This window comes from Mauremys reevesii, linkage group 12, assembly GCF_016161935.1.
Source record: "Mauremys reevesii isolate NIE-2019 linkage group 12, ASM1616193v1, whole genome shotgun sequence".
Lineage (NCBI taxonomy): Eukaryota > Metazoa > Chordata > Testudines > Geoemydidae > Mauremys > Mauremys reevesii.
This window is the reverse complement of record NC_052634.1, coordinates 28,024,480-28,045,596: the sequence shown is the minus strand read 5'-3', so window position 1 is coordinate 28,045,596 and position 21,117 is coordinate 28,024,480. Positions and strand designations below refer to the sequence as shown.

General features: G+C 56.5%; 2 non-coding genes across 2 annotated transcripts; both read left to right on the top strand.

The window, feature by feature from the left end:
- Positions 1 to 426: 426 nt before the first annotated feature.
- Positions 427 to 499, top strand: TRNAR-CCU. Its single transcript has one exon. It is a non-coding gene; the product is annotated as a tRNA-Arg (tRNA).
- Positions 500 to 6,797: 6,298 nt separating this feature from the next.
- TRNAK-UUU lies at positions 6,798 to 6,870 on the top strand. Its single transcript has one exon. It is a non-coding gene; the product is annotated as a tRNA-Lys (tRNA).
- The last annotated feature ends 14,247 nt before the right edge of the window (positions 6,871 to 21,117 follow it).

Genomic DNA, 21,117 nt, shown 5'->3' with positions numbered 1-21,117 from the left:
CTATGTCGGCCCTATAACCCTGGGTGTCAGGTCACTGTGCAGCTTTGATCTAGAGCTCGGATCCCAACAACCAACCAGCAGCCTACAGCCTCCCTCTGGGTCTGCCCCACCTGGTTCCTCCTTACAGGCCGACCTTACCCCCCTTCCAGCCCCGGATTCGCCCCCTAATCATCCTACTGCCACTCAGAGCCACAGCCGTGGAGGTGCTGAAGGAGGGAGGGGTGACTCTAGGGTGGGGTTCTTCTCTAACGATGGCTGGCAGAAAGGTGGTGCTCAGCTCTGTCAGCCACCTGCCCAGGTGCCTCGCTGCCAGGGGATGCAGACGTTTCTGTAAGGCCATTAAATGGGTATTTGGCTTCTGAGTGAATGTGAGGAATGTGCAATCCTGAGAGGGAATTTCTATCCTTCTTTTCACTGCTCTTCAGGGCCCCAGTGGCCTAATGGATAAGGCATTGGCTTCCTAAGCCAGAGATTGTGGGTTCAAGTCCCATCTGGGGTGGCAAAACTCCTTCCTTCTTCTATTTTGCAACAAAGCCTTGGTGTTATGTTCCCCAAGGAAGATGGGAGACATTTGAACCCAAAGTACTGGATCTTGGGAGCAATCCCCCAGAAACAGCATCTTCCACTTGACCAATGCTTTCTAGACCCATCAGTAACAAACACTTAATACTAGTGTTTGCCTGAGAATAGAAGGAAGGGGAGTGTTTACTCCAAACACCTCAGTGAGTGAAACAGACAGAAAGAGCAACGCTGTCCTGAAAGATAATGGATCTGTCTGGAGACAAAGCAGAACCTGAGAATGAGCAACAGTGTGAAAAGAAGAATTTCAAATGTGTGTTTGGTGTTAGATAGGTTGGTCTGACAAATTTCAAGAAAATACCAATGCTCGTAGACTGATGTGGACACTGGCTGCTTCTGATCTTTTACTGAGAATTCATTGAGAAATATTTTCCTTAACTATGTTATGGAATATTAGGTGGGCTATGAAGGCATCATTCCTCCTGCTTTCGCCCTTCGAGACAACACGGCTACATGGCATGCGGCCAGTGCTCACCTTCCAGTCAACTGCTAGAGAAGACAACACAGATAGGGATGGCAGCAGGGCAGACTGGAGCTCCGCGGAGATGGTGGGACCAGGTCTCATCAATGGGGAGGTGGCCACCCCAGCATGCACAAGGCTGTGCCAGTAAGTGCGGCGTGTGCTCCACGGTGCCCTTACTCCCTGCATGTGGTGGTGGAGGGCGGTTACTGAGTTCGGTTGGTTTGGGAAATTTAGGGCTTGGCTACACTTGCAGAGGTAGAGCGCTGGGAGTGAAACCACAGCAGGGAAACCGCTGCCGTGTGTTCACACTGACAGCTGAAAACGCACTGGAGTGGCCACATTAGCAGCTCTGGCAATGCCACAGAGAGCAGTGCACTGTGGTAGCTATCCCAGTGTGCAAGTGGCTGCAACGTGCTTTTCAAATGGGGGACGGGGTTGGAGTGTGACAGGGAGTGTGTTGTGTGTACGTGGGGGGAGCGACAGTGTGTTTGGGGGGCTGAGAGTGTGTCAGCATGCTGTATTGTGTGTTCAGACAGCAGCAGACCCCCACCTCCCCTCATACACACTCACAACAGCAGCAGCATTCCACACTAATGGTTGCTTTGTCCCAGAGCAGATAAGCAGCAGATAAGCAGTCAGAAACGGAGCTTTGAAAGGGGATATCCGCATGCCTGCAGCCGATTTCAAAACAATGACCAGAGTGGGCACTTGACTTCAGGGGATTATGGGACATTTCCTGAGGACAAACACAGTGCAGTGATGCAACACGTCATCCACACTGATGCCCGGGTATTTCAGCAGGGCTCAGCGAGCTTTATGCTTCTCATGGAGGTGGATTACCAGGAGCGCTCCACCTACAGAGCCCAGGTGCTCCATGTGCCTTGCCAGTGTGGACACCTCAGGAGTTAGGGCACCTGGGGCTGCTTTAATGCGCTCTAACTTGCAAGTGTAGCCAAGCCCCTAGACTATGTCATTTGTGTGACTTACTTGTCTATTGTAATAAATACAATAGACGTGCAATGGTCAGAAATTGCACCAGCAGAGAAGTATATTGCAGGGAAACCCTAAGGAAATTAAGAGTTTAAATTATCCTCCACATGTCCCACATCCCACTAAAATGAATCCAACCCACAGGGCACATGGGCAGAAGTATCGGTGTCAGGATACTACATTGTTAGCACAGTAAATGAAGCTGCAAAATAAATTATGTTTAAATGACCTCACTCTATTTTTTACAATTCGGTGTTAAGAGGTAATAGATACAGATGGACACCTGGCAGGGTCGTTTGGAGGATGAAGCCTTTATGCTTCCATCCCCCACCACTGTCAAGTTTTAGCCAATTAGGACAAGTCAGCAAATAAGAACAACCTCAGGTATCAGTGACTGCTACAGGTAGCAAAGTCCTACAGGGACCAGTTTCTGGCACTACACCTGCACAGCTCTGCTCCCTGGCTCTTCTTGGGCTCCTGCTCTCTCCTTAGCTCTGCCCCACTCTGGCCCAGGCAGTTCCAGCTCCCATGGAGGATGGGACCCCCTGGCCTGGTGACTCCCTCATTACACTGCCTGGCCTGTCAGTGCGGCTAACTTGGAGCTTTGGCCTCTCCCCATTGCCCAGGGAACTGTCGGTCTCAGGGTCCTGATTTCCCATTGGCCCTTTCCCCTTCTACTGGGACTGGGAACTAGCCAACCAAAACCCCCACTAAGCTTTAGTAAGGGGCCAACAGTCCTTTACATGAGCTGGCCCCATGAGGGTCACTGATGGCCAGAAAAGGCAACATGAGCTGGTCCCATGGTGTAATGGGCAGCACTCAAAACTCTGAATCCTGCAATCTGAGTTCAAGTCTCAGTGGGACCTTGTGGTAAAGTCCTTGAGCTCACCCTGCTCCACTTCCCTGTCTCCAGCTCTGCAAGAGCAGTTTTTTTCCCCTCCTGCTGGATGGGTCAGGGCTCTAGAACTGACACCTGAGGGTTGGGATTCTCACGGCTTCACCTGGTGCCCACAAGTCTGGCACTTGCCTCTGTGCTTGAAGGAAGCAGGGCTGGGCAGGTGGAAGCCCAGCACTTCTCCTCCTCTGGGCACCTAGAGCAGAGGTGGCTGGTGCTGACAGCTCCAAGGGAAGGCTTAAAAGCAGCGGAGGTCAGGGCAAGAGGAGGAGAGGACCATGCCTATGTGTGGCCAGCAGACAGCCACAGGGCCAGCCTGCTCCCTGCTGTGCTGAACCCCACTGAAGACCACCCACAGACCAGCATGTGGGGCGGCTGCTGATGCTCTGTGGCCAACATCAGAAGAGGGTAGGAAAGCAGGGCCAGCCCCCCTGCTGGGGCCTCTGACCGTTCCCACTCATGGTGCTGACTTTGGCAGTGGAGCCGCCCATTTTCTTTGGCAAGTCAGGAAGGGCAAAGGCGAGACTGGAAGCACCTGGGATTCAGGTCCCAGCCTTTGTGACACCCAACCCCCAACTCCTTCCCGGGGCTCTAGCTGAAGCCAGAGCATTGGCCTGAGCGGCCAAGAAGAGGTTCCAGCCCTGAAGGGAGCAGGACTTGCAGCACAAAGTGAGCACAACCACGAGGGGACTCAACTCCTGAATCATCCGATCCACAGGGAGATGCCTTATCCTTTAGGCCACATGATGAGGGGGTCTAAACACTTCTTTGGAAAAGCCAGACACTGTGTTTCTCAGGTCATCTGCTGAGGGGGCCGAGACTCTCTGGGCACAAGAAGTCGAGTTCCCAGCGACACGTGAGACTTAATTCTCTGGAGCCAGGTGCAGGGCTTTGGCAGGGAGGCTCGGGCATGGGGGATTGAGGTGCAGCGGATGGACTGGCTGTCTAGGCACAGAGATTTAGTCTCTCTGAGGAGGAGGAGGAATCCTTCTGACAGGCAGTGGCTGTGCAGAAAAAGAGGAGGGGTTCCTGGGACTTTTTTTGACTCTCTTATGCCTGCCTGCTCACTCTTGCCTGCACACTGGGATAATCACTCTTGTGGTGAACGGTAAAAATATTTTCAATAAGTCTAGGTAGCTCAGTTGGTAAAGCATCAGGCTCTTAATTTGTGGGTCCACAGTTCAAGCCCCTGTCTGGGTGCTTGGCTTTTAAGTTGCCTTGTGTGCCAGGAGCCAAATTCTGTTCACAGCCACACAGGGATTCCCAGAAGCTGTGGCCATTTCCTGGAAAGGTTCCTTTCCTTAGCAATCAGGAGAGATGCCACATACGCAGGTACAGAAAGTGCAGTCTCTGGCCCCCAGGAAGCGCTGTGGGGCCAGGTGCTGAGAAAGCCCAGAGGGGGAGCAGCAGAGATGAGGGGAAGAGAGACAGAGAAGCAATGAGGACAGAGCACAAGTGTAAAGGGGGCATCTGGTCTGGCTATTGTGGCAAACTTCCCTGGTTTATACACGACCCTGGTGGAATTGGCTGTAGAAAGGATCTGAGTCCCCACCCCCTTACCCAGAGGCTGCCTGACCTCGAGGACTGTTAGGATACAGAGATTCAGGCCAGTCTGCAAAGGCCTGTACTTTAAGAATTTAGGTGTATTTTTATCACTTAGCTAGTTATAAAGATATAAAAGAAAGAATAAAAAATCACTGCCTGTCTGTGTAATGGCCTTCTCTTACTGTGACAGTCTGAGGCCTGGTTCTTCGGCTAAGCAGCAAAGGCAGCCATAAGCTGGGAAGTGTATGGTCACATCCTCACATTCCCAACTAGTCACATTGAAATAAGGTGCTATTGGGCTGTGAGGAATACAATCCTGCCCTGATATTCCATCACCTCCAGAGAAAGGGAAACTTAGTTTGGTAGCATCCTGTTTGGCAAGAACTCACTTATCAATAGACACAGCTGGAAAACCCTTATGTCTGTATAGATGTAGTTGTGAAACCCTCCCTTCTGTATTGTTTTGTATGTTTATTTGCATGGTCTCTGTCTGGTTCTGTGATTGTTTCTGTCTGCTGTATAATTAATTTTGTTGGGTGTAAACCAATGAAGGTGGTGGAATATAATTGGTTAAATAACCATGTTACAATATGTTAGGATTGGATAGTTAAATTTCAGTAAAATGATTGGTTAAGAAATAGCTAAGCAGAACTCAGGTTTTACTATATAGTCTGCAGTCAATCAGGAAGGCGGATGGGGGGGGGAATGGGAACAGGGACTGGGGATGGGGGAATTGGGATCACGTTTTGCTACAAGGGGAAATGGGAACTGGGATGGGAACAGAAACAGGGACACAGACAAGGCTCTGTGGTGTCAGAGCTGAGAAGGGAACACTAAGGAAGGAAACTGGAATCATGCTTGCTGGACGTTCACCCCAATAAACATCAAATTGTTTGCGCCTTTGGACTTCGGGTATTGTTGCTCTCTGGTCATGCGAGAAGGACCAGGGAAGTGAGAGGGTGATGGAATAAGCCCTCTAACACTGTCATTTGTTGCTCTAGGCTCCATTCACATCCCACTCCTGACACAATCACTGTCTTCTATCTGACGAAATAGCCTAATTTCAACCTCTCCTGTAACATTACACCACCAACTATTCAGCATTTGTAGGAGAGAAGTTGGAGGGAATTCAAACATCTTCAAATGGCAAAACTTTCCCCCCGGCCTGGTCACTGAATCCTATGGTGAGAAACTTTCTGTGCATTTCAGTTTCTTGTATTGTTGGATGGGGCCTGAGGTGCTGGAAGGGAAATGTCCATGGAAAACCTAGACATCACTGTTGTCCAAAAAAAGGCAGGTGTTAGACACAATCGCTTCTTGTATTCCCGTGGAATCCGAGTCTAGCTGAAGAATTTCTGTCAATCCTAGAGAGAATCATTCCATTGTAAATACAAATGAAATGAGATCTTCAGGTCAAGTCAGCCCCTTTTAAAAATATTTACTGAGAAAAAAGCCATTCTTTGCCTTGTTGATAAGGACAAGAAGCTCTCTTTTCCTTTCCATTTCAAATGCAAAATGAATGGAGATTTTCATTGAAAAACTTCTCGTTTTTAGGGGTAATTGAACCCAGGCCATGGCTGTTAAAACACCAGAACCTACTGCTTAAAGCACTAGGGAGGGTTGTTTTTTTCTGACAGCTAGTGTTGTTTTTCTCAGCCTCCTACTTCACCAATGTCAGACTCTGAGTGCAGTTAAGCTCTGGAATAGGCTCCCAAAGGTGTCTGTGGTGTCTCTGTCCTCAGAGGTTTTTAAGAACAGGTTGAACAAACCTCTGTCGAGGATACTCTGCATATACTTGGTCTCATAGACAACCTGCTCTGGCTCTATCTGCTACCTTCATCGTGTTTGGATGTAAAGGTGGGAAATGATGGAGAAATTGGCCCCTCTTTCAAGTTTAAATGTTGTAACTTCTAAATCTAGACTGGGGTGGCCAACCTGAGCCAACGTAACTGCCAAACGTGCACCTTTGTATGCAACTGCTGAGTCAGTTGTGAACCTTCCCATTATTATCATTATCCCTTTGAAATGATGATGGTGATGGACACTTGGCTCTATATCCCAGTGTGCCCTGGACATCTACAGGCTGCATTAGCCAATCCAACCATTTGGCACTTACAGATGGGCACATCTGTATTGTGCCTGAGTCTTGTACAGCTATGAATGGCTGGTAGATGCCGATATTTTCCTGTCTTTTTAACCAGCACTAATACCCAGCCAGGCCAGGGCTGGGAAGAGAGAGAGAGCAGCAGGTTTCCCCTATTGTGGCCGTCTCGCTTTTTCTTGACTAGCTTCACCTCTGCACCAACTTGCACTTTTCACATGTGAGCCTGGCTAGCTCAGTTGGTAGAGCATCAGACTTTTAATCTGAGGGTCCAGGGTTCAAGTCCCTGGCCAGGTGAAAAACCTCTCACTGTGATTATAAAAATCTGTCTTTCTGGAGTCTTGTTCAGTGTTACTCTTTCTTTCTAGGATTTTGCCTTTCCTAAGAAGGGCCTTTCTGTGGGGAGGATTGAAGGAGCAACTCGTTTTCATCCCCTCTGTCCTTGCAGGCTGGAGGAATAAAGTCCTCTGGGAATAGAGCATGTTCCTCCCCTGCAGACACAAACACACAGAATATTCATAAGGAATTAGAATTAGAATCCACCACTTTCCTTGGGAGCTTGTTCCTGTCGTGAATCATCCTCGCTGTTGAATATTTGTGCGTTAGTTGTAATATGAATTTGTCTCTTTTCACCTTCCAGCCATTGGGTCTTGTTATGCCTTTCTCTGCTCGATTAAAGAGCCCTTTAATACCCAATCTTTTCTCTCCATTAAGGCCCTTCAACACTTCAGTGAAATCACCTTTCAATCTTCTTTTTATAAGCTAAACAGGTTGAGCTCGTTCAATAGCAAAGAGCCACCAAATGTTCTGAGGGCTGGAGAAAAATGTCTTCTAGGGAAAGTGGTGGATTCTCCATCTCTTGATATCATTTAATGAAGACTAGATGCCTTTCTGGAATGTGTTTGCCCAAAAGTAGCTATTGTGTCTTACAGGAGGCCTGTAATATGCAGGGGGTCAAATAAGATGCTCTAGTGGTCTCTTCTGGCCATAAAGTTGACTAATTTCTGAAAAACTGAGTGTAGCATTGGGAGCAGCATCTGATGTTTTTCTGTCTAGCCGGCTTGCTGCCTAGAACGAACGCTCCTTGAGTGGGGTGATCCACAGGGAGTAGCTCAAACCTCCCCAGTGCCTGGCCAGGGGCAGGACGTTAGCACAGGAAGGGAGGGGTGTGGCAGTGACATCACAAAGGCCTTTTGCAGGACCTCAGACTATTGGTCAAAGGTGGTGGGGAGGTGGTGACCTCACAGAGAGATGCTGACATCAGGCAGGCAGGACAGGGGTGAGGGGCCAGGGAAACCTCAGAGACCCCTGTGGCTTTGCTTCAGCAAGTCTCCTTCTCCATGTCTCTCTCTGAGGACTGAGGGAGTATTTGGGTTCACGGACGTGAGCACCAGGAGAAACCTCTTTTGAGTTTTCTCCTTCCCTTTTAGTGATTTTACTAGAAAACAGATGTCCCTGTTTAGAAGGTAAGAGCCTCCTCGAGGTTTGAATCCTGTTCAGTCTCATCCATCTGGTGACAGTTGAATTCTAGGCATGGAAAACACGAGCTTAAGGAGGCAGAATTTTATTCCGTACCTGGGATTTTGTCCCTTAAAATCACTGGGGACATTAGGGTTTGTTCTTTTTGTTTCACCTTTTCCTCCATCCATCCCTCCCTCCTTTCTCTTCGTCTCTTGCTTCTTTTGTCCTTTCTCCTGTTCCCCTCCCAAAACCAGGAGCAGTGTCAGGCATGGGCGGCAGGTTATATATTTGTGTGGGGCCCGGGCCCCAGCAATATTCAGGGCTGGGCGCCCTGCTCCAGCAATAGTTGGAGCTGGGTCTCTTCCCGCCCCCCCGGTCCTGCCTGGATCGGCCCCGGCCACCGCAGGTCTCCCCCCCGCCGCCGCGACCCTGCCTGGAGCAGGTCCCAGCCCCCGCCTGCCACCCCCCCTCCGCGTGTTCCCCCCCCTCCGCCGCGTTGTGTTGCGTCCCTGCCTGACAGAACGCAGCACGCTGCTGCCCGGAGGGCTCCCAGCAGATTTGCTGTCTGCTGCCGCAGGGTCCTAGTGCCTGCCCTCCACCAGTACTGGCAAGGCAGGCTGCCCTTACCCTGAGCCTCTCCAACCCCAGAGAGGGGAGAGGGGATGGGCGGCGCTGGGGAGGGGAGCCTGGGGGTGTTGGGGCGGGTCAGAGAGGGGATGGGCGGCACTGGGGGAGTGGGAGCTCGGGGGGGGTTGGGGGCTGGGTCAGAGAGGGGAGGGGCGGCACTGGGGGAGGGGAGCTCGGGGGTTGGGGCTGGGTCAGAGAGGGAGGGGCGGCTCTGGGGAGGGGGAGCCTGGGGTTGGGGGCGGGGCAGAGAGGGGATGGGCGGCATTGGGGAGGGGAGCTCGGGGGGGTTGGGGGTGGGGCAGAGAGGGGGATGGGCGGCACTGGGGAGGGGGAGCCTGGGGGTTGGGGGTGGGGCAGAGAGGGGATGGGCGGCAGTGGGGAGGGGAGCCTGGGGCGTTGGGGCGGGGCAGGAGGGGATGGGCGGCACTGGGGAGGGGAGCCTGGGGGTTGGGGCGGGGCAGAGAGGGGATGGGCGGCATTGGGGAGGGGAGCTCGGGGGTTGGGGTGGGGGCAGAGAGGGGATGGGCGGCACTGGGGAGGGGAGCTCGGGGGTTGGGGCGGGGCAGAGAGGGGATGGGCGGCAGTGGGGAGGGGAGCTCTGGGGTTGGGGGCGGGGCAGGGAGGGGATGGGCGGCACTGGGGAGGGGAGCTCTGGGGTTGGGGGCGGGGCAGGAGGGGATGGGCGGCACTGGGGGAGGGGAGCCTGGGGTGTTGGGGCGGGGCAGAGAGGGGATGGGTGGCACTGGGGAGGGGGCCTCGGGGTGTTTGGGGCGGGGCAGAGAGGGGATGGGCAGCACTGGGGAGGGGAGCCTGGGGTTGGGGGCGGGGCAGAGAGGGGATGGGCGGCACTGGGGAGGGGAGCTCGGGGTGTTGGGGCGGGGAGGAGGGGAGGGGCGGCACTGGGGAGGGGGAGCCTGGGGGTGTTTGGGGCGGGGCAGAGAGGAGGGGCGGCAGTGGGGAGGGGGAGCCTGGGGGTTGGGGCGGGGCAGGAGGGGATGGGCGGCACTGGGGAGGGGGAGCTCAGGGGGTTGGGGGCGGGGCAGAGAGGGGCTGGGCGGCAGTGGGGAGGGAGCTCGGGGTTGGGCTGCTCAGGAGCCGCCTCGCGAACGCTTCAAGGCCACGTGACGCCCTCTCGGAAACTCCGCCTCTCCCGAGACAGCCAATAGGAAGAGGAGGCAGAGCCCTGACCAATGGGAGCGCGAGAAGAAACCTTCCCCGCCCAGTTCCAGTGTGAGGTTGGGGCTGCAGTGACCAGAGCCCCAGCAGGGTGCATCGGGGGCTGCAGTGACCAGAGCCCCAGCAGGGTGCATCGGGTGGGGGCTGCAGTGACCAGAGCCCCAGCAGGGTGCATCGGGGGCTGCAGTGACCAGAGCCCCAGCAGTGTGCAGTGGGGTTCAGTGACCAGAGCCCCAGCAGGGTGCAGTGGGGGCTGCAGTGACCAGAGCCCCAGCAGTGTGCAGTGGGGCTGCAGTGACCAGAGCCCCAGCAGGGTGCAGTGGGGGCTGCAGTGACCAGAGCCCCAGCAGTGTGCAGTGGGGGCTGCAGTGACCAGAGCCCCAGCAGGGTGCAGTGGGAGGGGCTGCAGTGACCAGAGCCCCAGCAGGGTGCAGTGGGGCTGCAGTGACCAGAGCCCCAGCAGGGTGCATCGGGGGCTGCAGTGACCAGACCCCAGCAGGGTGCATCGGGGCTGCAGTGACCAGAGCCCCAGCAGGGTGCATCGGGGGCTGCAGTGACCAGAGCCCCAGCAGGGTGCATCGGGGCTGCAGTGACCAGAGCCCCAGCAGTGTGCATTGGGGGCTGCAGTGACCAGAGCCCCCAGCAGTGTGCATCGGTGGGGGGCTGCAGTGACTAGACCCCAGCAGGGTGCAGCGGGGCTGCACTGAACAGACCCCAGCAGGGGCGCTGCCGGCCGGGGGTTCCCTGCAGTCTGGTGCCAGTCACAGGGAGACCCGCAATAGCCTGACCCCACCCCTGTCCGAGCTCCCGCCCTGCCCCCAGCCCACTGCCTCTTGAGCAGCCCCCTGCGGTGTCACCACTACCCCCGGCTGTGTCCCCGCAGCTTCCCAGCCCCAGCTCCTCCGGTGGCCCCACACTTCCTCCCTGCAGCCTGCCCCATTCCCCCAAGTCCCAGCTTCACCCCGACATCTCTCCAACCCACCTCCCCCCATCGCAGCCACTGCCCCCCAGTGCCCCGGCCCTGCTCCCCGGGGGGGGGGGTGAGAGGCCCCCACCCCCCAGCCGCGCCACTCCCCACAATGGGCCGCTGCTGGCGCGGAGGAAGGGGGGTCTGGGCCAGGCCAGGGGCTGGGCCGATCCTGGTGACAGAGAGACGAGCCGGCAAGGCTGAGAGGCCCCTCCCTTGTCTGGGGGGGGGACAGGGGCTCCCACAATTTGGCCAGTGTCACCCTCCCCCATCCAGAGGAGACGTCCGCTCCCAGCAGGCCGTGCTCCATCTCCACCCCGCAGGGGGGAGCCCCCAGTCCAGCAGTGCCCCCCAGCCCGCCCCATCAGCAGCCAAGCCGAACCTGCCCCTTCTCCCCTGCGAGGGCTGCAGGACTCCCTGCCCCCGCAGCACCAGACTCCCCCCATGTCCCCGGGGTGGGGTGGGGGGGTGGGGGATTCCTTCTTCCCATTGCCCAGATCCCACCCCCACCCCGGGCTGCCCAGACGGGAGCCAAGGGCTGCAGCAGTTGGCTGCTTCCCCAGGGCTACCAAGGAGCCGCCAGGAGAAGGGACGAGATTCTCCACGGCGCTGCAGCCGTTCACACTGGGACCCGTCTCACACGGGGGAAACTGAGGCACCAGGGAGGGCGAGATGGGCTGCACCAGCTCAGATTGGGAGTCTGCGGGAGAGCCAGGAATAGAACCCAGGAGTCCTGGCTCCATGGGCAGCTTGGGACTCCTCCACTTGGGGAGGCTGGGCGGGCCCGGACTGTGGCCCTGCCCCAAGGCCTGCTGCCACTCAGCCTCCTCCTGCCAAAGCCCCGCCCACACGCCCCCTCCACCCCGCCCACACGCCCCTTCAGCCCCGCCCACACGCCCCTTCAGCCCCGCCCACACGCCCCCCTCAGGACCCCTTTGTTCCACTCCCCTGACCCCCCCTGCCCACCTCTCACGTCTCTTCCCCCGAGGCCCTGCCACTTGTGCCTCTTCGCCCCCCCCCCCAGGCCCCCCCCCCCCGCCACTCTGCCGGTTGCCCCCCCCGCCCCGCCCCCCCCCGCCCCCAGGGGCCGGGTGGAGCGTGGGGAAGGGCGAAGTGAGGATGGGGCCTTGCGGGGGAGAGGACGAGTGGGAGCAGGGCCTCTGGGTGGAGCACAGGCCAGGTGCCTCCCCGGGCCCCTTATACCCACCGCCCCTGCCTGGCTCCCGGCCTCCCCGGCTCTAACCACTAGACCCAGCGGCACTGGGACAATTTGTATAGTGGGAGGTGCTGAGAGCCAGTGAACAAAACTGTAAACCCTGCACAGGATGGAAACCACTTCAAGCCAGGGGGTGCACAAGACTGGCCCCCACTCCCTTCCCAGAGCCAGCGGTGGGACCCGGATACCCTGGCTCCCAACCCCCACTCTAACCACTAGCCTGCACTGCCCTGCCACAGCTGGGGAGAAGAACCAGGAGTCCTGGCTCCCAGCCTGGTCGTGGGTGGAGCAGGACGTACTGGCCATGGGCTCAGCTGGGCATCGCTTACCATTAGGCTGGATGGTATCCCAGTGCTAACCTCCAGCCCCACAGCTCTGCTGGTGCCCCTCACTCCCGACCCGCAGCCCCTTGGTTCCCCCCAGCACTGCCGGTGCCCCTCACTCCCGACCCGCAGCCCCTCCTATCCCAATCCTGACCTCCAGACTCACAGCTCTAGTGGTGCCCCTCACTCCCGACCCGCAGCCCCTGCTATCCCAATCCTGATCTCCAGACGCACAGTTCTGCTGGTGCCCCTCACTCCCGACCCGCAGCGACTGGGCTTCCCGCGGAGCTCCCCGGTCACTGTGCTTCCGGTGCCCCTCACTCCCGACCCGCAGCCCCTCCTATCCCAATCCTGATCTGCACACCCACAGTTCTGCTGCTGCCCCTCACTCCCGACCCGCAGCAGCCCCTCCTATCCCAATCCTGATCTCCAGACCCACCGCTCTGCTGATGCCCCTCACTCCCGACCTGCAGCGACTGGGCTTCCCGTGGAGCTCCCCAGTTACTGCGCTGCCGGTGCCCCTCACTCCCGACCCACAGCCCCTCCTATCCCAGCCCTGACCTCCAGACTCACAGCTCTGCTGGTGCCTCTCACTCCCGACCCGCAGCCCCTACTATCCCAGACCTGACCTCCAGACTCACAGCTCTGCTGGTGCCCCTCACTCCTGACCCACAGACCCCTGGGTTCCCTTCAGCTCTACCGGTGCCCCTCACTCCCGTCCCGCAGCCCCCTGGGTTCCCCCCAGCTCTAGTGGTGCCCCTCACTCCTGACCCGCAGCCCCTGCTATCCCAGTCCTGATCTCCAGATCCACAGCTCTGCTGGTGCCCCTCACTCCCGACCCGCATGCCCCTGGATTCTCCGCTGAGCTACCCAGTTACTGCGCTGCCGGTGCCCCTCACTCCCGACCCGCAGCCCCTACTATCCCAGTCCTGACCTCCAGACTCACAGCTCTGCTGGTGCCCCTCACTCCTGACCCGCAGCCCCTTAGGCGTCCACCAGCTCTGCCGGTGCCCCTCACTCCCGACCCGCAGCCCCTGGTCTCCCGCCAGCTCTACCGGTGCCCCTCACTCCCAACCCGCAGCCCCTGCTATCCCAGTCCTGACCTCTAGACTCTCAGCTCTGCTGGTGCCCCTCATTCCCGACCCGCAGCCCCTGCTATCCCAGGCCTGACTCCAGACTCACAGTTCTGCTGCTGCCCCCTACTCCCGACCCGGAGCCCCTTAGGCGTCCACCAGCTCTGACGGTGCCCCTCACTCCTGACCCGCAGCCCCCTGGTCTCCCTCCTGCTCTGCCGGTGCCCCTCACTCCCAACTCGCAGCCCCTGCTATCCCAGTCCTGACCTCCAGACTCACAGTTCTGCTGCTGCCCCTCACTCCCGACCCGCAGCCCCTCCTATCCCAATCCTGATCTCCACACCCAGAGCTCTGCTGGTGCCCCTCACTCCCGACTTGCAGCGACTGGGCTTCCCGCAGAGCTCCCCAGTCACTGTGCTGCTGGTGCCCCTCACTCCCGAACCACAGCCCCTCCTATCCCAATCCTGATCTCCACACCCACAGCTCTGCTGGTGCCCCTCACTCCCGACCCGCAGGCCCTTAGGCGTCCACCAGTTCTGACGGTGCCCCTCACTCCCGACATGCAGACCCTGCTTTCCCAGTCCTGACCTCCAGACTCACAGTTCTGCTGCTGCCCCTCACTCCCGACCCGCAGCCCCTCCTATCCCAATCCTGATCTCCAGACCCACAGCTCTGCTGATGCCCCTCACTCCCGACCTGCAGCGACTGGGCTTCCCGCGGAGCTCCCCAGTTACTGCGCTGCCGGTGCCCCTCACTCCCGACCCGCAGCCCCTCCTATCCCAGTCCTGACCTCCAGACTCACAGCTCTGCCGGTGCCCCTCACTCCCGACCCGCAGCCCCTCCTATCCCAGTCCTGACCTCCAGACTCACAGCTCTGATGGTGCCCCTCACTCCCGACCTGCAGCCCCTGCTTTCCCAGTCCTGACCTCCAGACTCACAGCTCTGCTGGTGCCCCTCACTCCTGACCCACAGACCCCTGGGTTCCTTCAGCTCTACCGGTGCCCCTCACTCCCGTCCCGCAGCCCCCTGGGTTCACCCCAGCTCTAGTTGTGCCCCTCACTCCTGACCCGCAGCCCCTGCTATCCCAGTCCTGATCTCCACATCCACAGCTCTGCTGGTGCCCCTCACTCCCGACCCGCATGCCCCTGGATTCCCCGCTGAGCTACCCAGTTACTGCGCTGCCGGTGCTCCTCACTCCCGACCCGCAGCCCCTACTATCCCAGTCCTGACCTCCAGACTCACAGCTCTGCTGGTGCCCCTCACTCCCGACCCGCATCCCCTTAGGCGTCCACCAGCTCTGACGGTGCCCCTCACTGCCGACCCGCAGCCCCCTGGTCTCCCTCCAGCTCTGCCGGTGCCCCTCACTCCCGACCCGCAGCCCCTGCTATCCCAGTCCTGACCTCTAGACTCACAGCTCTGCTGGTGCCCCTCACTCCCGACCCGCAGCCCCCTAGTCTCCCTCCAGCTCTGCCGGTGCCCCTCATTCCCGACCCGCAGCCCCTGCTATCCCAGTCCTGACTCCAGACTCACAGTTCTGCTGCTGCCCCCTACTCCCGACCCGGAGCCCCTTAGGCGTCCACCAGCTCTGACGGTGCCCCTCACTCCTGACCCGCAGCCCCCTGGTCTCCCTCCTGCTCTGCCGGTGCCCCTCACTCCCAACTCGCAGCCCCTGCTATCCCAGTCCTGACCTCCAGACTCACAGTTCTGCTGCTGCCCCTCACTCCCGACCCGCAGCCCCTCCTATCCCAATCCTGATCTCCACACCCAGAGCTCTGCTGGTGCCCCTCACTCCCGACCCGCAGCCCCCTGGGTTTCCCGCTGAGCTCCCCAGTTACTGCGCTGCTGGTGCCCCTCACGCCCGACTCGCAGCCCCTTAGGCGTCAAACAGCTCTGACGGTGCCCCTCACTCCCGACCCGCAGCCCCTGCTATCCCAGGCCTGACTTCCAGACTCTCAGCTCTGCTGGTGCCCCTCACTCCCGACCCGCATGGGTCACCCCTGGAGCAGGTTAAAGCTGCAGGTTGACAGTGAGGTTGCTGCCCCTGTGAACAGCTGCTGTAGCACCCCATGGGCAGGACAGGGAGACCCAGTTATACCCCTCCCCCGCCCCATCCTGTATCGGGGGATGGGAGCACTCACACCCTGGGGCCCCTGAGTTGGGATGGAGGGAGGCACCCGTGCACCAGGGATGCTGTAAGGGCGAACAGGGGCACCCACCCACGCACCTGAGATCTTCTAGGGGGGGAGAGTGGCACCCACACACCCAGGATCTTGTGGGGGGGGGACAAGGGCATCCACACTCCGGGATCCTCTGCAGAGGGACGGACACCCACACACCCAGGATTCTGTATGGGGGGCAGAGGTACCCGGACACCTGGGCGGGGGAAGGGGGCACCGAAACATCCGGGATCTTACCTGGCAGGGCAGCGGCGCCTGCAGCTCAACATGAGACGGGGGCGGGGGAAGCAGGAGCATTTCCCAGTTCCAGGCTGTCCCCGTCTGGCCAAGGCACAGAGCTCACAAGCAGAGTTTAAAGCTCCAGCTGTCAGGCTATAAAAGAAGCCGGGCCCTGTGGCTGGTGCCTGTGATCCCAGCGCCTGGGGAGGCTGAGGCCGGTGGATCGCTTGAGCTCAGGAGTTCTGGGCTGCAGGCGGCTGTGCCGATCAGGTGTCCGCACTAAGTTCAGCATCAATATGGTGATCCTGGGGAAGCTGGGGGTCCCCAGGTTGCCTAAGGAGGGGTGAACCGGCCCAGGTCGGAAACAGAGCAGGTCAAAACTCCCCTGCTGATCGGTAGTGGGATCGCACCTGTGAATAGCCCCTGCAGTGTAGCCTGGGCAAGACAGTGAGACACAGTCTCTTTTTAGACACATCCCCCCCGCAGAGCCTGCAGGGGGGGATGGGAGCACCCACACGCTGGGGATTCTGACTTGGGGTGAGGGACTCACCCAAGCAACACGGATCTTGAAAAGGGGAACAGAGACACCCACAGATCCTGGATGGGGGCAGGCAGGGGAAACCACACACGGGAGCTAGTTCATGGGGTGGGGGACAGAGACACCCACCAGAGATCCTGGATGGGAGCACCCACATGATGGGGATCTTGAACTGGGAGGCGGGAAGCACCATGTACCAGAGATTCTGAAGGGGGAACAGGGACACTCACACACCAAGTGTCTTGCAGCAAGAGCTGCGGTCTTCATTTACACAGGGCAGTGATGGGGATTTAACCAATTCCTGCGCAGAACTTGTTCCACTAGATAATTAGCCTCACGGTTAAAAAATGGTAATTTCCAGTTGGCGTTTTGTGACATTGACTGCAAACCAAGGGGGTCGTGTTCAACCTTTGTCTGGTGAATTAAAGAACCCTTTAAAATCAGATATTTCCCCCTCTGGGAATTTTTAAAACTGTGTATTTAAAATCAGTGACTAAATCCCCTCTTAACCTCCAGTCAATGAAATCAATTGAGTTTCTTCAATCTCTCGCTGTAGACAGAAGAGACCAATGCACATTTTCCTTGTTTTTAAAGGCAAAATTCCTGATCTTTCCAAGGGGATCTTCTGCTTCAGCTGTCAGTTTGGGGAAGGATTTGGCTTCCTGGGCTATAATCTGCCCGCTGGGTTATGATCTGCGGTCTGAAGGGTCAAATTTAGATGAGGCCGTTAGTGCTGCCCCCGTGTGGCCGGAGAGGGGACCTCACATTCATTCATTCATTCATGCCCGTCACCCCAACCGGGGTATGGGCCGCCAACAACAGATCTCCATAGTCTTCTATCCTGGGCCATTCGCTCTAGCTGGTTCCAGGTATAGCCCATTTTTTTGCTATCAACCTGAAGGTCGCGTCGCCAGGTATTTCTTGGGCGGCCTCTTTTCCGCCTGCCTTGGGGGTTCCACTGCAGTGCCTGTCTGGTGATTTTGGTTGGCTGCTTGCGTAGTGTATGTCCTATCCAGCCCCACCTTCTCCTTCTAATTTCTTCCTCTGCTGGGAGTTGATGGGTCCTCTCCAAGAGGTGGATGTTACTGATGGTGTCTGGCCAGCGGATCTGGAGAATCCTTCTGAGGCAGCTATTAATGAAGGTCTGGATCTTCCTGGTGGTTGTTTTGGTTGTCCTCCAGGTTTCAGCTCCATACAGTAAGACTGATTTCACGTTGGAGTTGAACAGTCGAATCTTTATTGCCAAAGACAGCTCTCTGGAGCTCCAGATGTTCTTGAGCTGTAAGAAGGCTGCTCTTGCCTTACCAATCCTTACTTTGATGTCTGCGTCTGTGCCACCCTGCTGGTCGATGATGCTACCTAGGTAGGTGAAGGACTGCACTTCTTCCAGGGGGCTTCCATTCAGTGTGACTGGGTCGTTGCTGATGGAATTGATCCTAAGGATCTTGGTCTTATCCTTGTGGATGTTGAGGCCAACCTGTGATGACGTGGCTGCCACTACGTTGGTCTTCTCTTGCATCTGCTGTTTACTGTGCAAAAGGAGTGCAAGGTCGTCGGCAAAGTCCAGGTCATCAAGCTGGGTCCACAATGACCATTGGATTCCATTCCTACGCTTGTAAGTGGATGTCTTCATAATCCAATCGATGACGAGAAGAAAGAGAAGTGGTGACAACAAGCATCCTTGTCTGACTCCGGTTCGCACCTGGAAGCTGTTTGTGAGCTGCCCTCCATGGATCACTCTACAGTGTATGCCGTCGTATGAATTCTTGATCAGGTTGACCACCTTTGCTGGGATGCCATAGTGCCGAAGGAGCTTCCAGAGGGTCTCTCGATCCACGCTATCGAATGCTTTCTCATAGTCAACAAAGTTGATGTACAACGAGGAGTTCCACTCCATAGACTGCTCGACTATGATGCGGAGCGTTGCTATCTGGTCCGTGCATGATCTGTTCTGCCGGAAACCTGCCTGTTCATCTCGTAGCTGTGGATCGACGGCATCCTTCATTCTCTCTAAGAGGACTCGGTTGAAGACCTTCCCTGGCACTGACAGGAGTGTGATTCCTCTATAGTTGGCACAGTTGCTGAGGTCTCCTTTCTTGGGGATTTTGATGAGATATCCTCTTTCCAGTCAGCCGGAATCACTTCTTCTTCCCATATTTTCTCAAAGAGGTACAGCATTTCCACTGAGGCATCCAGGTCTGCTTTCAGGGCCTCTGCTGGGATATCGTCAGGTCCAGCCGCCTTCCTGTTCTTCATCATGGTGATGGCTTTTCTGATCTCGTCTCTGGTTGGTTTATCGCAATTGATTGGGAGGTCCTCGTTGGCTGGGTCGATGTCTGGTGGATTTGGTGGTGCTGGTCTGTTCAGGAGTTCCTCAAAGTGCTCCGCCCATCTGTTCATCTGTTGTTCTATTCCTGTTATAGACTTTCCCTGCTTGTCTTTAACGGGACGTTCTGGCTTGCTGAACTTTCCAGACAGTCGCTTGGTAGTATCGTACAGCTGTTTCATGTTACCGCTGTATGCTGCCTGCTCTGCTTCTGCTGCCAGTCCATCCACATAATCTCTCTTGTCCTTCCTAATATTCCTCTTCACTGCTCTGTGGGCTTCATTCATCATCATTCATTCATGCCCGTCACCCCAACCGGGGTATGGGCCGCCAACAACAGATCTCCATAGTCTTCTATCCTGGGCCATTCGCTCTAGCTGGTTCCAGGTATAGCCCATTTTTTTGCTATCAACCTGAAGGTCGCGTCGCCAGGTATTTCTTGGGCGGCCTCTTTTCCGCTTGCCTTGGGGGTTCCACTGCAGTGCCTGTCTGGTGATGTTGGTTGGCTGCTTGCGTAGCGTATGTCCTATCCAGCCCCACCTTCTCCTTCTAACTTCTTCCACTGCTGGGAGTTGATGGGTCCTCTCCAAGAGGTGGATGTTACTGATGGTGTCTGGCCAGCGGATCTGGAGAATCCTTCTGAGGCAGCTATTAATGAAGGTCTGGATCTTCCTGGTGGTTGTTTTGGTTGTCCTCCAGGTTTCAGCTCCATACAGTAAGACTGATTTCACGTTGGAGTTGAACAGTCGAATCTTTATTGCCAAAGACAGCTCTCTGGAGCTCCAGATGTTCTTGAGCTGTAAGAAGGCTGCTCTTGCCTTACCAATCCTTACTTTGATGTCTGCGTCTGTGCCACCCTGCTGGTCGATGATGCTACCTAGGTAGGTGAAGGACTGCACTTCTTCCAGGGGGCTTCCATTCAGTGTGACTGGGTCGTTGCTGATGGAATTGATCCTAAGGATCTTGGTCTTGTCCTTGTGGATGTTGAGGCCAACCTGTGATGACGTGGCTGCCACTACGTTGGTCTTCTCTTGCATCTGCTGTTTACTGTGCGAAAGGAGTGCAAGGTCGTCGGCAAAGTCCAGGTCATCAAGCTGGGTCCACAATGACCATTGGATTCCATTCCTACGCTTGTAAGTGGATGTTTTCATAATCCAATCGATGACGAGAAGAAAGAGAAGTGGTGACAACAAGCATCCTTGTCTGACTCGGTTCGCACCTGGAAGCTGTTTGTGAGCTGCCCTCCATGGATCACTCTACAGTGTATGCCGTCGTATGAATTCTTGATCAGGTTGACCACCTTTGCTGGGATGCCATAGTGCCGAAGGAGCTTCCAGAGGGTCTCTCGATCCACGCTATCGAATGCTTTCTCATAGTCAACAAAGTTGATGTACAACGAGGAGTTCCACTCCATAGACTGCTCGACTATGATGCGGAGCGTTGCTATCTGGTCCGTGCATGATCTGTTCTGCCGGAAACCTGCCTGTTCATCTCGTAGCTGTGGATCGACGGCATCCTTCATTCTCTCTAAGAGGACTCGGTTGAAGACCTTCCTGGCACCGACAGGAGTGTGATTCCTCTATAGTTGGCACAGTTGCTGAGGTCTCCTTTCTTGGGGATTTTGATGAGATATCCTCTTTCCAGTCAGCCGGAATCACTTCTTCTTCCCATATTTTCTCAAAGAGGGGTACAGCATTTCCACTGAGGCATCCAGGTCTGCTTTCAGGGCCTCTGCTGGGATATCGTCAGGTCCAGCCGCCTTCCTGTTCTTCATCATGGTGATGGCTTTTCTGATCTCGTCTCTGGTTGGTTTATCGCAATTGATTGGGAGGTCCTCGTTGGCTGGGTCGATGTCTGGTGGATTTGGTGGTGCTGGTCTGTTCAGGAGTTCCTCAAAGTGCTCCGCCCATCTGTTCATCTGTAGTTCTATTCCTGTTATAGACTTTCCTGCTTGTCTTTAACGGGACGTTCTGGCTTGCTGAACCTTCCAGACAGTCGCTTGGTAGTATCGCATACAGCTGTGTCATGTTACCGCTGTATGCTGCCTGCTCTGCTTCTGCTGCCAGTCCATCCACATAATCTCTCTTGTCTTTCCTAATATTCCTCTTCACTGCTCTGTGGGCTTCAGCATACTCTTTTTGAGCTTTGGCCTTTGCTGCTCTAGTCCTGCTGTTGTTGACTGCTGCCTTCTTCTTCTTTCTGTCTTCTATCTTTGTCAAGGACTCTGCTGTGATCCACTCTTTCTGCTGGTGTTTCTTAATTCCAAGCACTTCCTGGCATGCTGACCTAAGTGTGTCTCTCACTTTCTGCCATCTGTTGAGTACACTGTCTTCCTCTTCCTCAGACTGATCCTGTAGTACTGAAAACTTATTCTTCAGCGTCAATCCAAAATCTTCCTTGGTCTTATGGTCCTTCAGAAGGTTGACGTTGTACTTCGCTCT